The sequence below is a fragment of the Scyliorhinus canicula genome, chromosome 6, assembly GCF_902713615.1.
Source record: "Scyliorhinus canicula chromosome 6, sScyCan1.1, whole genome shotgun sequence".
Lineage (NCBI taxonomy): Eukaryota > Metazoa > Chordata > Chondrichthyes > Carcharhiniformes > Scyliorhinidae > Scyliorhinus > Scyliorhinus canicula.
In genome coordinates, this window is record NC_052151.1 from 141,925,351 (window position 1) to 141,940,632 (window position 15,282).

At 46.8% G+C, this 15,282-nt stretch overlaps 1 protein-coding gene across 6 annotated transcripts in view; it reads left to right on the forward strand.

Moving 5' to 3' along the window:
* The window catches only part of LOC119967541 (CYFIP-related Rac1 interactor A), a 335,741-nt gene that overhangs the window by 1,094 nt on the left and 319,365 nt on the right, over positions 1–15,282 (forward strand). The window lies entirely within an intron of this gene.

Genomic DNA, 15,282 nt, shown 5'->3' on the forward strand with positions numbered 1-15,282 from the left:
AAGGAGGTCTGAAGGTGGTGAGATAGAGAATGGACCTGCTGGCAGTTAGATTAACTTTATAGTGCCTAAAACAGCTTTCGTAAATGAAGAGGTACAAATCACAACAAAAAGAGGCTGGCCTGTGCAAGAGATTGCTGAACCTAAGAGGATTAGTTGTAGGCAGGAATGTCCTTTTCGACTGATGGGATAGACATGGAAATCATATAGATTGAAACTGGTTATGTGCAGAATGATAAAGAAACATGGTGAAAAGATTGACGAAACTGAAGTTGAAATCTGATGCAGTAAGCTCCACCCCCTTTTATTAAATGCTTGATTGAAGATTTAATTTTTTTAGTCTCGTGTTAGCAGATTTGTGCGGATCTCTATAAATTGAAGACAAACATGATCTAATTAACAAAGTAAATAGAATGTTTTTGCTTATAAATGAACATTTCCTATAGTCGTTCCTGAATTTGTTCACTTGATTTGGTTCATTCCAAATTTCACCAAATTATGTTTTCTATAATCTTCCCTTTACATTGCTTCATCGATTCACAATTTTGATTCATATTTCATTTTTTTGAATGCTGGTCTCACTTGTACAGATTTCCAGAAATGTACGCTGACGCCATCCAGCTGTACCTCACCACCACTCTCCATTCCCCCTCTGTTTCTAAATTATTTGATTGTTCGATATCCAATACTGGACGGGCAGAAACAACTAAATATTGGGAAGCCGAATGCTATTGTTTTTAGTCCCCAACATAAACTCTGTTCTTTTGCCGTTCCTTTGCCACTTCATCCCTATCCTTGCAAATGTTGGAGGCTGAACCAGATTGTTCACAACCCTGGTGTTGCATTTGACTTGCAAGCACACTTGCCTCACCACTAAGATTTCCTCCTGTGACCTCTGTAACAATGAGAAACTCCACCCTGCCTCAATCACCTGCTGCTAAAACACTCATCCATGCATTTGTAATCTCTGGACTTAATTGTTCTAGCATATTCCTGGTTGGCCTCCCAACTTTCACCTTCTGTAAACTGCTGCCATATTCTAATTCCCACTGAAACCCCATTCACCCATCACCTCTGTTCACTCACAGCAGCTCCTGGTTGAGCAATATCTTAATTTTAAAATTTCTGCCTTGTTTTCAGATTTCTCCTTGGCCTCTGCACTCCTTTCCTCTCAAACACACACACACTCTTCAGCTGCTTTAGCTCTATCACCCTTAAATGCCTGTGCTCCCCCAATTCTGGCCTCCTGCGCATCCCCTATTTTAATTCTAAATGCTAACATACCATTCTTGGTCATACCATCTGCTGCCTCACCCCAAGTTCAGGAATTACCTCTCAACCCCTTTGCCTCTCTTTAAGAGCTTCTGAAAACCTACCTTTTTGCTGAAGCTTTTGGCCATCTGACTTAATATCTTCTCATATGGCTTGGTGCCAAATTTTATTTGCTAATGCTCGGTGAAATGCGTCAGAATGTTTTGCTATATTGATGCTGCAATGTAGATACAGTTTGTTGTAATCATTGGAGATTTAAAACAAACCTTGGGAATTTTTTTGTTTGTTTGAAAACGCTCATTGTATCGTATTATTCATAGCGCATGTAATACCTTCCTAGAGGATAAAATCACAATTGCAATCAAGAGGGAGGAATTTATGGCGATATTGCTGGCATTGCTTTGCCATCTGTGGATAAAATTCATTACTGTTTAAACTTCTATGCTTCCATGTACTTCTTTAGTTAATTTATCATTTTTATTTACTTGACCAACTCCGAGTAAAAAACCCACAATTAATAGCAGTGGAACGTCATTCCTATCTTACCGTTCATGTTGACCATTTTTTCTACTTTCCCTGATAAATTAATGCAAATATCTAAATTCTTAGCTATTGTAATTGTTTGCTTGTACGGTGTTCGGTAATACTTTCACGCTTGACCTGACTAATGTTCCAGAGTAAATAAATTAATGGACCAATTATTATTATAAAATTATTTTATGTATCTGTGTCTTTCCATAAGTTTGGTGAGAAATCAGAGAAGATTACACCGATTGGAGGTTGTATGGGTATGCATTTTGTTTCCTTGGACAGCACTGAGAAGTAGGATGTTATTACATTCTGAATTTTATCTCGATAATATTGTAGAAATCTGTAGTATATTCAAAGAAAACATGGTTCAATTTTTTATGCTGGAAGAAGTTTTGGATTACATATTTGATTTCAGAAAATTTGATTGGAGTGAGTGGATTCAGAAATTTACATTATTGGTATGTTCTCAGATAATGTGACATGTTTAAAAATATAAAGAGGACCAATATTGGATTCTAATTAGTCAGATAGGTTCACTTTTTGTTTGGCACATTTCTGACGTATGCCTTATTGTACCTTGGCATTCAGCTGTACCATCAGCTAGTGAGCAAAATGCTCACTTTTACTGTATTGTCAATTTTACAGCAGCATTTTACCAATATTCTCACATGAATAATTTTAATAAATAGCAGACAATTGAAGTTATTGGCAATGCTGAATTTTTAAAACTGCCGTAGAATTTTATATTTAGGTTTGAATAATCAATATTATTTTTACTCCTTTAACACAGCCTCATAATTTTCTACGACAAAGCACCCGTTCCTTACAGCCACAATCTAAGCAGTTTTACTGTATCTATCCTCCTGGGAAGGGGAACTGATTAAATGAGGACAGTGGCCTATTTTGTATGGAGGAAAGGAAAGGATTTTATGCAAAATTCTGGAAGCAAAGTAAGCAAGAAATCCTAGATCAAAGAAAAGTTATTTGGTGCTTTGAACCCATTTCTTCCACAAACTAGATCCTCTATCCAATGCATTTGATTTCTTGAGGAAAGGCACTGTAAAGATTTTATTTGCCTTGTAAAAAGATAAATCAAACAATGTTCAAATAAGGCTAGATTAGTTTTTTTCTTTGATGTCAGATTATCATTATCAGGATTTTGTTATTTCCATTTACCAATTGTTCTAACCTGAAACCCAGTTCTTTATTTAAAAAGCAGTTTGCAGGGCAGTTAATGCTTTATCCAATATTCGCTCTGTTACATTACTCTGAATACAAAATACCTTGATCTCAAGAAGCAAAGTGCTATAGATGATAAAGTGGGGCAGCACGGTTGCATGGTGGTTAGCATAAATGCTTCACAGCTCCAGGGGCCCAGGTTCGGTTCCCGGCTGGGTCACTGTCTGTGCGGAGTCTGCACGTCCTCCCCTTGTGTGCGTGGGTTTCCTCCGGGTGCTCCGGTTTCCTCCCACAGTCCAAAGATGTGCGGGTTAGGTCGATTGGCCATGCTAAATTGCCCATAGTGTCCTAATAAAAGTAAGGTTAAGGGGGGGGGGGGGGGGGGGGGGGGGGTTGTTGGGTTACGGGTATAGGGTGGATACGTGGGTTTGAGTAGGGTGATCATTGCTCGGCACAACATCGAGGGCCGAAGGGCCTGTTCTGTGCTGTACTGTTCTATGAGTCTATGATGAAAATCTGAAACAAAAACATCAAATGTGCAATAACTACAGTTGCCTCTGTCGAAAATCTTATACATGTAAAAACACAAGCTTTTTTCCTCTTTATATTTGTATCCCTAACCTCTAAAGTTATTGGGTTTTTTTGCGTGCAAATTATTTCCTCTTATTCGTCATTTGGTTGCCTCTTTTTCCCTCCAGTGAAACAAGTTTAGTTCTGTTAGTCTCTCTTTACAACCTAGAATTCAAATAAAAGCACCATCTTTTTTCTTCTGTGTGTGTGGGTCCTCAGAAGTGTGAGTCCCTCATTGAGGATAGTGCCTCAAACACCTCATCCAAGTTGTCATTATTCCTCTGTATGCCCGGACAGCACGTATAGTAGGTTATTTGACTGTATGGAGTATCACAGATGAGGTTGCTGGTTCGCAATGAGAGGTCAAATCAATTTTCTCCACTAGGCTGGTGGAGGTTAGGTGAAGGCCAATTGTATTACCATGACCACTGCTCTGGCTAACATCATTTAACTTGACATTGACCAGAGATTGACTTTAAGATCATCTTTGGATTTTATGGCTCAACTATTCACCCATTAAATTCCTTGAGCCATCCGAGAGTCTGAAAACCATTCTGTTGCTCTTGTTGAACCCTCCTACTGGTAACAAAATACTATTTAAAGTTACATGTTCAGAATTTCCCAATTTTGAACATTTCAGTGATCTATGTAATTTCAGTTCTAGTAAAATGCCCTTGAAATGTTGATAACTTTCCATTGATTCTACTTTTAGTGAGCAACTGGAAGATCTTCTGTGGTGCTGCAAGTGGAGAGGCAGGACCTAATATATTATTGTGATGTGAAATAGAGATAATTGGATCAAGGTGCTCAGACGTAATTGAAACTACATTTTCAAGTCAAGCATTTAGTCCCTATTAATAAAAAAAAAATCTGTTATAAATTACTGGGTTCACATTTATAATGGAAATTGCCTATGTAATATTTTGCAATCCGATTACACCAGCACTGCAGCCCTTCACTGGGGAGTGACGGTTGTGTGGGAAGAAACATGTAATTACACTATGACCAGTTTAAGTATACAGTTTATGTTATAAATGTGGACCAAGAATTCATAATGGGGTGTATGTTGGTAGGAAGTCTGTGTAAATTTAAGAATTTTTGTATATTTTAGTTTAGTAATCACTACAGTCCTTAATCCTTTTCTGATCTGCTAATGCCCTTTTCTCGTTGTGTACGTACTTCCTGTTTCACTGTGCATGATGTTGCGTTTGCCTGCTTTGAAATGTTTGATACAATTGTGATCATTGATGTAAAGTAATTTTATGTTTTAATTCAATAATTTGAGACAATGATGACAATGAGAAAATGACAATGACAGTTGAACCAATTTACTTCATACATCTTGGGCGGGATTCTGTGATCCTGAAGCTAAGTGTTGGTGCCGTCGTAAACGCCGTCGCGTTTCTTGATGGCGTCAACATGGCCTCAGGAGCAGCGATTCTGACCCCTACAGGGGGCCAGCATGGCACTGGAGCGACCCACGGCGCTCCAGCTGCTGATCCCGGCATCATATGGGCACCGCGGGGTCCGCGTATGCGAAGTGGAACCGGGGTGTTTGCCGCGCATGCGCAGTGGCTCCGTTCTCCACGCTGGCCCCGACGTAACATGGAGTAGGGCTACAGGGGCCGGCGCGGAACAAAAGAGGTCCCCAGTCCGAGAGGTTGGCCTGCCGGCTGGTAGGCCCCGATTGAGGGCCAGGCCACAGAGGAGGCCCCCCCCACCACCAGGCCGCCCCCAGATGCATCCATGCCGAGGTCCCGCCGGGTAAGAGCAGGTGTGAACGGTGCCGGCAGGACTTGGCTTTTTTAGCATGGCCGCTTGGACCATCCCGGGCCGAGAATCGCCGGGGGGCCCCTGTAGAACGGCCCCCGACCCGCGCTGGGCGCCGATTCAACGCCCTCCGGAGAATCGGCAGACCGGAGACAGGGTGGCGTGATGCAATTCATGCCGGTCCCAGCGATTTTCCGGCCGGGCCCCGAGATGAGAGAATCCTGCCCCTTGCCTATCTTGGTAGCATAAGTCACAACATGGGCTGGTGAAAAGTTTTTTTAAGCAAAAGGGAACTGCCGGGCGTTCCTCCTTGCTTCTAATTTTTAAGCTCATGTTCATTCACTGGTATTTAAAAGATCGACATTGTTTTGGAAAGAAAAGCATTGGCCTAAATGTTGCGGTAGAAACAATGGTAAAACTGTTACTGCTCGTCATCATTCCTCCTCTGAAACTGACAGCAACTTTGAAGTCCATAATTGTGAACTTAAACATCGGGGTGATCGAGAAGTTGCAGTGATTCTACGCTTTTCCATGGGAGGATGTATTGAAGTCCCTGCAGATTGCATTGAATTAGAAATTACTGAACTGACAAGAACTTGACTTTTTACACTGAGTTTTGCTGTACTTTCAAGGGTTTTTAAGGTGAAACTAGTAACACAAGAACAAGTTCTCATCAGTTCAGTGATTTCTAATTAATTGCAGTTTCCGGGAACATCAAAAGTCCTCCTATGGAAAAGTATAGAATCACAAACAACAACTTCTTGATCTTTAATGGTGGACTAACTTCATAATTACGGCTGAGAAACCTCTCTGGCTTGAAAACAAATTTTAGATTTGTGGAGTGTCAATTTTTTCGATTATGATAAAATCCCATATACCTAACTTCTACCTTAGTCGCATGTGTATGTCGTAATCATGTATTTCACCGTCTATAAAATGAGAATTAAAAAAGAGAAGGATAATCATTGCATTTTACTTCTTGGCTAGTTGTTTATGGGAATACTTCAGTGTTAGTGACATCACAGTTGCTGGATGTCTGGAAGTCCACTTGACTGAATGCACAGTTAAACCTCTGGTGAAATCCACACCACTGAGATCAGCGTATCCTTGTGGGCAGCTCTTTTTTCAACCCCTCTGATCCAGCTCCGTACCTTCTCCACATTCGACGCCCAGTAATAATACATCAGGCTCGGAAGACACAAACCCCCTGCCTTCCTTCCTCTCTGTAGTAGCACCTTTCTAACTCTGGCCACCTTCCCTCCCCATATGAACGAGGTAATCATCCCTTCAATCTCTCTTTTAAAAAAAAAATGCCTTTGGCAGGAAAATCGGCAGGCATTGTTAAATAAACAGGAATCGTGGCAGCACATTCATTTTAACCGCCTATACCCGATCCGCCAGTGACAGCGGGAGACCATCCCGCCTTGCCAGATCACCTTTCACCCTCCCACCAAACTAGAAATGTTGTACATACGGAGTCCACCCCCCCCCCCCCCCAAAATCCCGAGCAACCTGCACCCCCAGGTATCTAAAGTAAGTCCCTGCCCGACGGAATGGCAGCACCCCCACCCCTGTCCCCACCCCTTTCCAAGACACCACAAAATAGTCACTTTTGTCTAGATTTAATTTGTACCCCGGGAAAGACCCGAACACCCGAAGCAGCTCTAGTATTCCCCTTTTGACGCACTTGGTTCCGACACGTATAATAATAAGTCATCGGCATACAAGGACACCCTATGCTCTATTCCGCCCCCCCCCCCCCCCCCCCCCCCCCCCCCCCCCCCCCCCCCCCCCCCCGCACTATCCCTTTCCATACCCCCGAACTTCTTAACCCAATGGCTCAATCGAGAGTGCAAACAGCAGGGGGGGACATAGGACATCCCTGCCTAGTCCCACGTTGGAGAGAAAAGTATTTTGAGCTGATGTTATTTGTGCGGACAACCGCCCTTGGCTCCTTATGTAATAGCTTTACCCAGTCCACAAATCTTGGTCAAATTCCAAACCGCTCTAGAACTGCCATCAAGTATCCCCATTCTACCCGGTCAAAAGCTTTCTCTGCATCCAATGCCACAACTTCCTCTGTTTCCTTCCCCTCCGCCTTTGCCATAACCACATTCAATAAGCTCCTAATGTTCGAAAAGAGCTGCCTCCCTCTCATACACCCCTTCTGATCTTCACCTATCACCTTTGCGAGGCATTCCACTAGCCTACCTGCCAGTACCTTCTTCAATATCTTTGCATCCACGTTTAACAGTGACATGGGCCTATACGACCCACACTCCGTCGGATCCTTATCTTTCTTAAGTAACGGGGAAATCGATACCTGCCTCAAAGTTTGTGGTAACACCCCCTTCCCAATCGCCTCCTCAAACATCCCCACCATCAGTGGTACCAGATTATTTTTGAATTTTTAATAATATTCCACGGGCCTGCCGGCCCTGCCACCTTCCCCAACTGCATCCTCCCAATCGCATCTTTTATCCCCTGCTCCACTATCGCCCCCTCTAATGTAGCCCTGCCCCCTCCCCTAACCTCGGGTACTCCAACCCATCTAGAAATTCCTGCATCTCCCGGCCTTCCCCTGGTGGCTCTGACCTGTACAACCTCTCATAGAATTCCTTAAAGACCTTGTTAATCTGATCTGGAGCTACCACCAACTTCCCTGCCTTGTCCCGCACCTGGACAATTTTCCTTGCTGCAACCTCCCTCTGGAGCTGATCAGCCAACATATGGCCCGCCTTCTCTCCATGCTCGTGAACTGCCCTCCTTGCTCGTCTCAATTGGCGTACCGCCTTCCTTGTAATTAGTCGGTCAAAGCTCGCCTGGAGTTCCTTCACTTTTCCAACTGCGCTGGGTCCCTATCTTCTGCATACCTCATGTCTACCTCCAGCATCTCATCTGTTACTCTCTGAAGTTCCAACCTCTCCTCTTTGTCTAGCCTTGAACGAGATCACCTCACCCCTCGCCACCGCCTTGAAAGCCTCCCAGACAACCGCCTTTGACACCTCACCCGTGCAGTTAAAACCTACATATTCCTTGATTACTTTTTCTTTTTTAAAAATAAATTTAGAGTACCCAATTCATTTTTTTCAATTAAGGGGCAATTTAGCGTGGCCAATCCACCTACCCTACACATCCTTGGGTTGTCGGGGCGAAACCCACGCAAATACAGGGAGAATGTGAAAACTCCATACGGACAGTGACCCAGAGCCGGGATCGAACCTCTGATATCGGCGCCGTGAAGCTGCAGGGCTAACCCACTGCGCCACCGTGCTGCCCCTCGATTACGTTTTCAATTTTGTCACAGAATTCTCAGTCCCACATCTAATTTCCACCCCGGCCTCTGTACCACCCGCTTCTTCAGTACCATATCCACCCAATGAGGAGCATGATCTGATATTGCAATTGCTGAGTACTCTGACCCCTTAACCCCAGCCAGCAGTGCCTTCCCCACCATGAAAAGGTCGATCCACGAGTACACCTTATGGACTGCTGAGAACAATAAATACTCACGCTTCACGGGTGCAGAAACGTCCAAGGGTCCACCCCTCCCACTTCCCAGCCAGCGCCTTAGCCCCCCCCCCCCCCCCCCCCCCCCCCCCCGACGGGACCAGCGAGCACGGCCGTGACCTGTCTAATCTTGGCTCCTGCACCAAGTTCCAATCCCCCCCACTATCAGTTTGTGTGTCCCCAAGTCTGGATGGCCCTACACACCTTCTCGCGAATCCCACAGCGCCCCAAATGGGATCACATACGCTTGCCAGTGCCACTAGCCTCCCCTCCAGCGCCACTGTCACAATCACATACCTACCCCCCTGATCTGCAACCACCTTCTCCATCTGGAACTGCACCCTTTTGCTGACCATTACCGCTACCCCTCGAGCCCTTCCGTCAGATCCCAAGTGAAACACCTGACTAACCCAGCCCTTTTAAAGTCTCACTTGATCTTTCACCCTCAGGTGAGAGTCTCCTGCAGCATTGATACATCGGCCTTCAAACTTTTAAGATGCACAAGCACTCTTGACTGGGCCTCCCAACCCCCTCACGTTCCACATGACTATCCTAACTGGGGGTGTCTCACCCCTCCTTCCCCCCCCCCCCCCCCCCCCCCCCCCCATCCACTATCATCAAACCACTGGGCCCTGTACCATGGGCCTGACCCATCTCTTTCCATTATTAACATCAAACTCCCCCCTCCCAGAATCCCCCCCTGCACTTCCCCTCGAAAAATTCTCACCCGGTATCAATCCTCCCTCCCACTTGCTCGCCTCGTAGGCCCATGAAAACCTGTTAACCAGACTCCAATGTCTGAAGCCCTCCTTTCACCTCACCTTTGTTCACTAGCCGACTTTAGTTGGCTCGCACGGGTGGTTCCCACCCCTGCAAAAGGCATACTGTCTCCTCCCACCCAGTCTCAGAAGAAAAAGAAAAATAATCTAACAATTCAATAAAATAACATATAACCGTTGCAACAAAAAAAAGGAACAAAAATGCTTTGCTCGGAGTCCTCTGTTGGCCTCTACAACCCTCCACAGTTCATCCCCATCGAGGTGAGCTGTTCGCTGTGCTGCGACATGGCCTCCTCCACTTCCTTCCTCTTTTCACCTTGTTCTCTCACGTCGGCCGATGTCTTTGCACATCCACCCTCACCGGGGCGATTGCCTCCTCCACCGATGATCTCAGTGCGACCGCCATCTCATTCCTCAAAGCCTCCATGTGCCTCGCTGACTGCTTTTCCAGCTCCACTGCCATCACCTTAGTCATCCTTTCCACTGTAAGTAGTGCGGCCCCACCACACGGTCCGATATCTGCCATCTTGTCAGCGCTTTTACTGGTCCACTCATTTGGCGGCGAACTTGCGTTTCCTCCCTTCTTCACAGCTGTTTTTGGCATCCCTCAACCACTTAGTATTTTTCTTCTTCTTTCTTCAATCTTGAGATAAATAAATAATAAATTTTTAAAATTCAACAATCAAAATTAAAAAAAATCTCTTTCCCTGGGACCGGACTTCAAACAATCCAAATATTCATTTTCAGCAGGGACCACCCGGTGTGCGCTGCTCCCCCTCTCCATTCATCCTGGATTTGGGCCTTGCCTTAGGCCAAGCTCCTCCCCCGCTGCTTGCTTCGGGTTCGATGCCCCTGTTCCTCTGGCCACGGGGCTTCCCACTGGCTCGAAAACTCCCGACCTGGCATCCATCCCTCAGGCCCCAAAGGCTGAAGAAATCCCAATCGGCGAAACAAGGGGTAAACCGCCGGAAAACGCCGAAATGTCTCTGACAGGTGGGCGCCCCTTCCCAACGCGGCTGTTCCCCTCGCGCACGCCACCTGAGGTCCAAGTTGAGTGTTAATGGATGTTATAACCTGCCTGAATCCTATTGGCTGGGGACAATTGGTTATCCCATGATGTTGTATTTTTGGGAGTATGAGCTCCCCCAATGAGGAGGGCGGGGCAATCACTAGTAGTTGCAGCTGTATAAATAGAGATGGCCAGTGTGGTACCGACTAGAGAAGGAAGCACTGGTGAGCTGCTGCTGCTGCGTACATGCTATTGTAAATTTGCTTTCTGTTTGACTCCACAAACTCGAGGTGGATTTTTTGTGGCCCTCATAAAACTGACGACGAAGGTGAAAGCTGGATGATTGTCTATGCTGCTGAAGCCACCATCTTGGATTTTTGGATACCGGTTGGAAGATTTTTTTTCCTGTTGCACCATGCCTCTTTTTGGATGTATTTGATGTTGTGCTGGAGAGTTGGAACCAGCACGCACAACGGATGCGTTACTACTTCCGAGTGAATAACATCACCGAAAATGAACGCCAGGTGGTCATTTTGTTAACCGCCTGTGGCGTACATATGTTCGGGGTGATGAGAAGCCTTGCGTACCCAGCCGCACCTCACAGTAAAATGTTTGAGGATCTTATAACTTTAGTGGGGCAACAGTTTCAACCAACCCCGTCCATGATAGTCCATTGTTACCGGTTTAACACCGCAGCGACGACCCCTCGAGAATCCTTTGCTGAGTTCTTATCCAGGCTGCTCAGAACTGCGGAGTACTGTGACTATGGTGACACTTTGTCAGAACTGTTAGCATACCGTTTGGTTTGCAGCATCAACAACGCGGCCACCCAGAGGAAACTGTTAGCTGAGCCAACAAAAGCCATCCAGATAGCGTTGTCCCGAGAGAGCGCAGAACAGGGAGTCCAGGAGCTACAGGAAATTGAGGTGCATACATTGGGGTGCACCCCTCTTCCATCCAAAAGTGTCTCTCCACACCCCTGCTGTACCTTAAGGACCCATGCCGGTGGCCATTAGACGTTCCTCTCTGAAGGGAACCTCCTCCAGAACCAATTGATAAGGAGCTGTATCAGTATAGGAGTTATTGGCGCCGACCCCGGTGCGAACGCCAGTCCTGGGCGTGTCAAAAGGACTGCAGTTCCGGAAGGTGCTGGGGCCAGACAGGAGCTGTACTTTGGAGGATGCTCCTCCTGAGGATGTGGAGACGGAGGACAACTGCCTGCAGTTTCATTGTGTGGCAGCTCCCCGAGTGGCTTCCATTAAGGTGGTGGTAAAGGTCAATGGTCACCCACTTGAGATGGAGTTGGATACTGGGGAAGTGGCCTCCATGGTTAGCCAGAAGATGGTTCACTGCATCAAACGGGATATGCAGACCATTGCACTGACTGATACACAGGCCAGGTTGGCCACCTATATGGGGGAGCCATCGGACATTGTTGGGACTATAATGATCCCTGTCCCTTACGGATGCCAGGAGGGCCTTTCCGGCTCATTGTGGTGTGGTATTTCCACGTGCGCCTTGCTCAGGCAAGTAGAAGTGGAGCTCACTTGTCTGGCATCCCTGGGTATTGTCAGGGCAGTATGTTTAGCCGACTGTGCAGTGGCGGTCGTACCCGTAATGAAGCCAGATTACACGGTTCGCTTGTGCGGCGTCCATAAACTTATGGTGAACACAGCTTCCTGGCTCAACCGATATCCCATGCCCCGAAGAGAAGACCTCTACGCGAAGCTCACAGGCTGGCTCTCATTCACGCCTGTTTGCAGCTGGACTTGGACCCTGCCTCCCGACCATATGTTACTATTAAAACGCACAGAGGCCTGTATGAGTATACACACATATCGCTGTTTACTTAGACAACGTCTTGATTACGGAAGATTTGAAGCGAGAATATTTGGATAATTTGGAGGCTGTGTTTAAATATTTTGTGAAGGTTGGAGTCTGTTTACATCATGCAAAGTGTGGCTTTCAGGCAAAGGAAGTGATATGCTATTGGGTGGACCGTGAAGGTTTGCACCCTGTTGCGGAGAAGGTGCGCGCAATCCAACAGGCCCCGACGGTAGTTTTTGATCTTTGTTCTTTTTTCGGCCTCATACATTACTATGGGAAGTTTCTCTCCAATCTGGCGACCACGCTGACCTTGTTGCACCTTCAGTTGAAGAAGAATCACACCTGCGTTTGGGGTAAAGCAACAATTGTCGTCATCCGGGTTACTAACCCACCATGATGCTGCAAAGCCTTTACTCATCCCATGTGATGCCTCCCCATATGGTATTGGGGCCATCCTGTCCCACAAGATGAATAACCGAGCTGAGCGGCCGATAGCTTTTGCCTCCCACATGTTGACTGCATTGGAAAAGAAGTACACGCAGATTGAAAAGGAGGGCCTGGCTGTGAAACGCTTCCACCAATATGAATATGTTTATGGCCGCCGCTTCCCTATCGTAACTCATTTACCTCTGCTTGGACTTTTCAGAAAGGACAAGCCGATTTCACCCCTTCCTTCCGCTCGTATCCATCGCTGGGCTTTGCTGCTTTGCTTTGCTTTTAATTTAGAGTATCCAATTCATTTCTTCCAATTAAGGAGCAATTTAGCCTGGCCAATCCACCTAGCTTGCACATCTTTGGGTTGTGGGGGAGAAACCCACGCAAACACTGGGAGAATGTGTGAACTCCACACGGACAGTGACCCAGAGCCGGGATCGAATCTGGGTCCTCAGTGCCGTGAGGCCACAGTACTAACCCACCATGCTGCCCGCCTACAGGTATTCTTTGGAGCATGAGCCAGGGACCCAGATTGCGAATGCCGATGCACTAAGCCAGTTGCCTTTGTGACTTGACCCTTGTCGACCCTCACAACAGGTGAGGTGGTTGCAACCCTGAAATTTATGGACTCATTGCCTGTTATGGCAACGGGGATCCGTGAGTGGACCCAGACAGATCCGGTTCTATCCAAGGTTTGGCATGTAGTCTTGTATGGTGGGCAGCATAGACATCTCCTAGGCGAGTTGTGGGCATTTTCCTCCAAGCTGTCAGAATTCAGCGTGGAAGATGGTATCCTCTTGTGGGGGATGTGCGTGGTCGTCCCGGATAAAGAACAGGAGCTGATACTATGATACCATGGTCAGCGGGGCGTGATGAAAATGTTGGCACGGACTTATGTCTGGTGGCCAGGCCTTAACGCCGACATTGAGAAGATGGCTGAACACTGTTTCATTTGTCAAGAGCATCAGAAGCTTCCGCCGGCCCTGCCCCCGCATCACTGAGAATGGCCAGGGTGGCCTTGGGTGCTCTAAAATTCAGATTTCGCTGGCCCTTTTCAATGATCCATTGATTGATGCCCAATCAAAGTGGCTCATGGTGCATAGCATGACAGGAACAACGCCCTGCACAACCATAGAGGAGACTCATTTATCTTTGAGCACCCATGGCCTCACCGAGGTGTTGGTCATGGACAGTGGCACTCCTTTCACAAGTGAGTGTTCGCGGGATTCATGAAGATGAAAGGAATATAACAAATCCGCACCGCTCCGTACCAACCATGGGTTGAAGGAGCGCACAGTGCAGGCGTTCAAATGGGGCCTCAAGAAACATTCTTCCAGGTCCATGGACGCCAGGCTCTTGTTTTTGTTTTCTTACAGGACTACTCCGCATGGGGTGACTGGGGTAGCTCCCGAGGAACTCCTAATGGAGCCGCAGACTTCGTACCCACCTCAGCATGGTTTTTTCGGACAATGGCGTGCAAGTAATGTCAGAGGCATGTCCCTTCTCGGCATCGACTGATCTGGCAGTTTGTGCCCGAAGACCTGGTATTTGTTTGAAATTTTGCTGGCGGTGCCCAGTGGGTTTCCGACATTATCCTTCGATGAACGGGCCCTATCTCTTACCACATTCGGTCCAGAAGGCAGCCTTTCTCCATCCCGGAAATTGCTTCTCCAGCCGCAGTAGCTACCAGATTCAGACACTGCGGATGCTCATCCTCGAGATCGCCCTCTGGCACCGTACTCACGGCCTGCTCGGGTTGTTACGCAACCCCACAGATATAGGGATGCTGAGATGACGGAGGTCTCGACTCTGACGCCGAGATGGACAAACAGGATGCCTCTGAGGGGGAGCCCTCAGTTCCAAAGAGCGCGGACTTGCAGCTGTTACACCGTTCATTTTGGAAGTGCCGTTCACCGTCTCGTTATACCCCAGCCTGCTGTTAAACGGATCTGACTCTCTTCTTCGCAAATATCTTCGGCGGATCTTCGGACTTTTGGTGGGAGCGGGATGTTATAACCTGCCTGAATCATTTTGTCTGGAGACAATTGGTTATCCCATGACTTCCTTAGGGAGTATGAGCTCTCCCAATGAGGGGGGGGGGGGGGGGGGGGGCGGGACAATCACAAATATTTGCAGCTGTATAAATAGAGCTGGCCAGTGTGGTACCGGCTGGAGAGGGAAGCAGTGGTGAACTACCGCTGCTGTGTACATATTGTTGTAAATAAAGTTACTTTCTGTTTGACTCTACAACTTGCTGGATTCTTTGTGACCCTTACAAAAGTGGATCTTTGCAATGGTTTTTAAAAAAAGCACTAGAAACTGGACGCACCCCTAATCAGATTAATCACCATTGTGAGTTTTCATGAATTATGCCTGTTTGCAGCCATCTAGATGGCTCTTAAA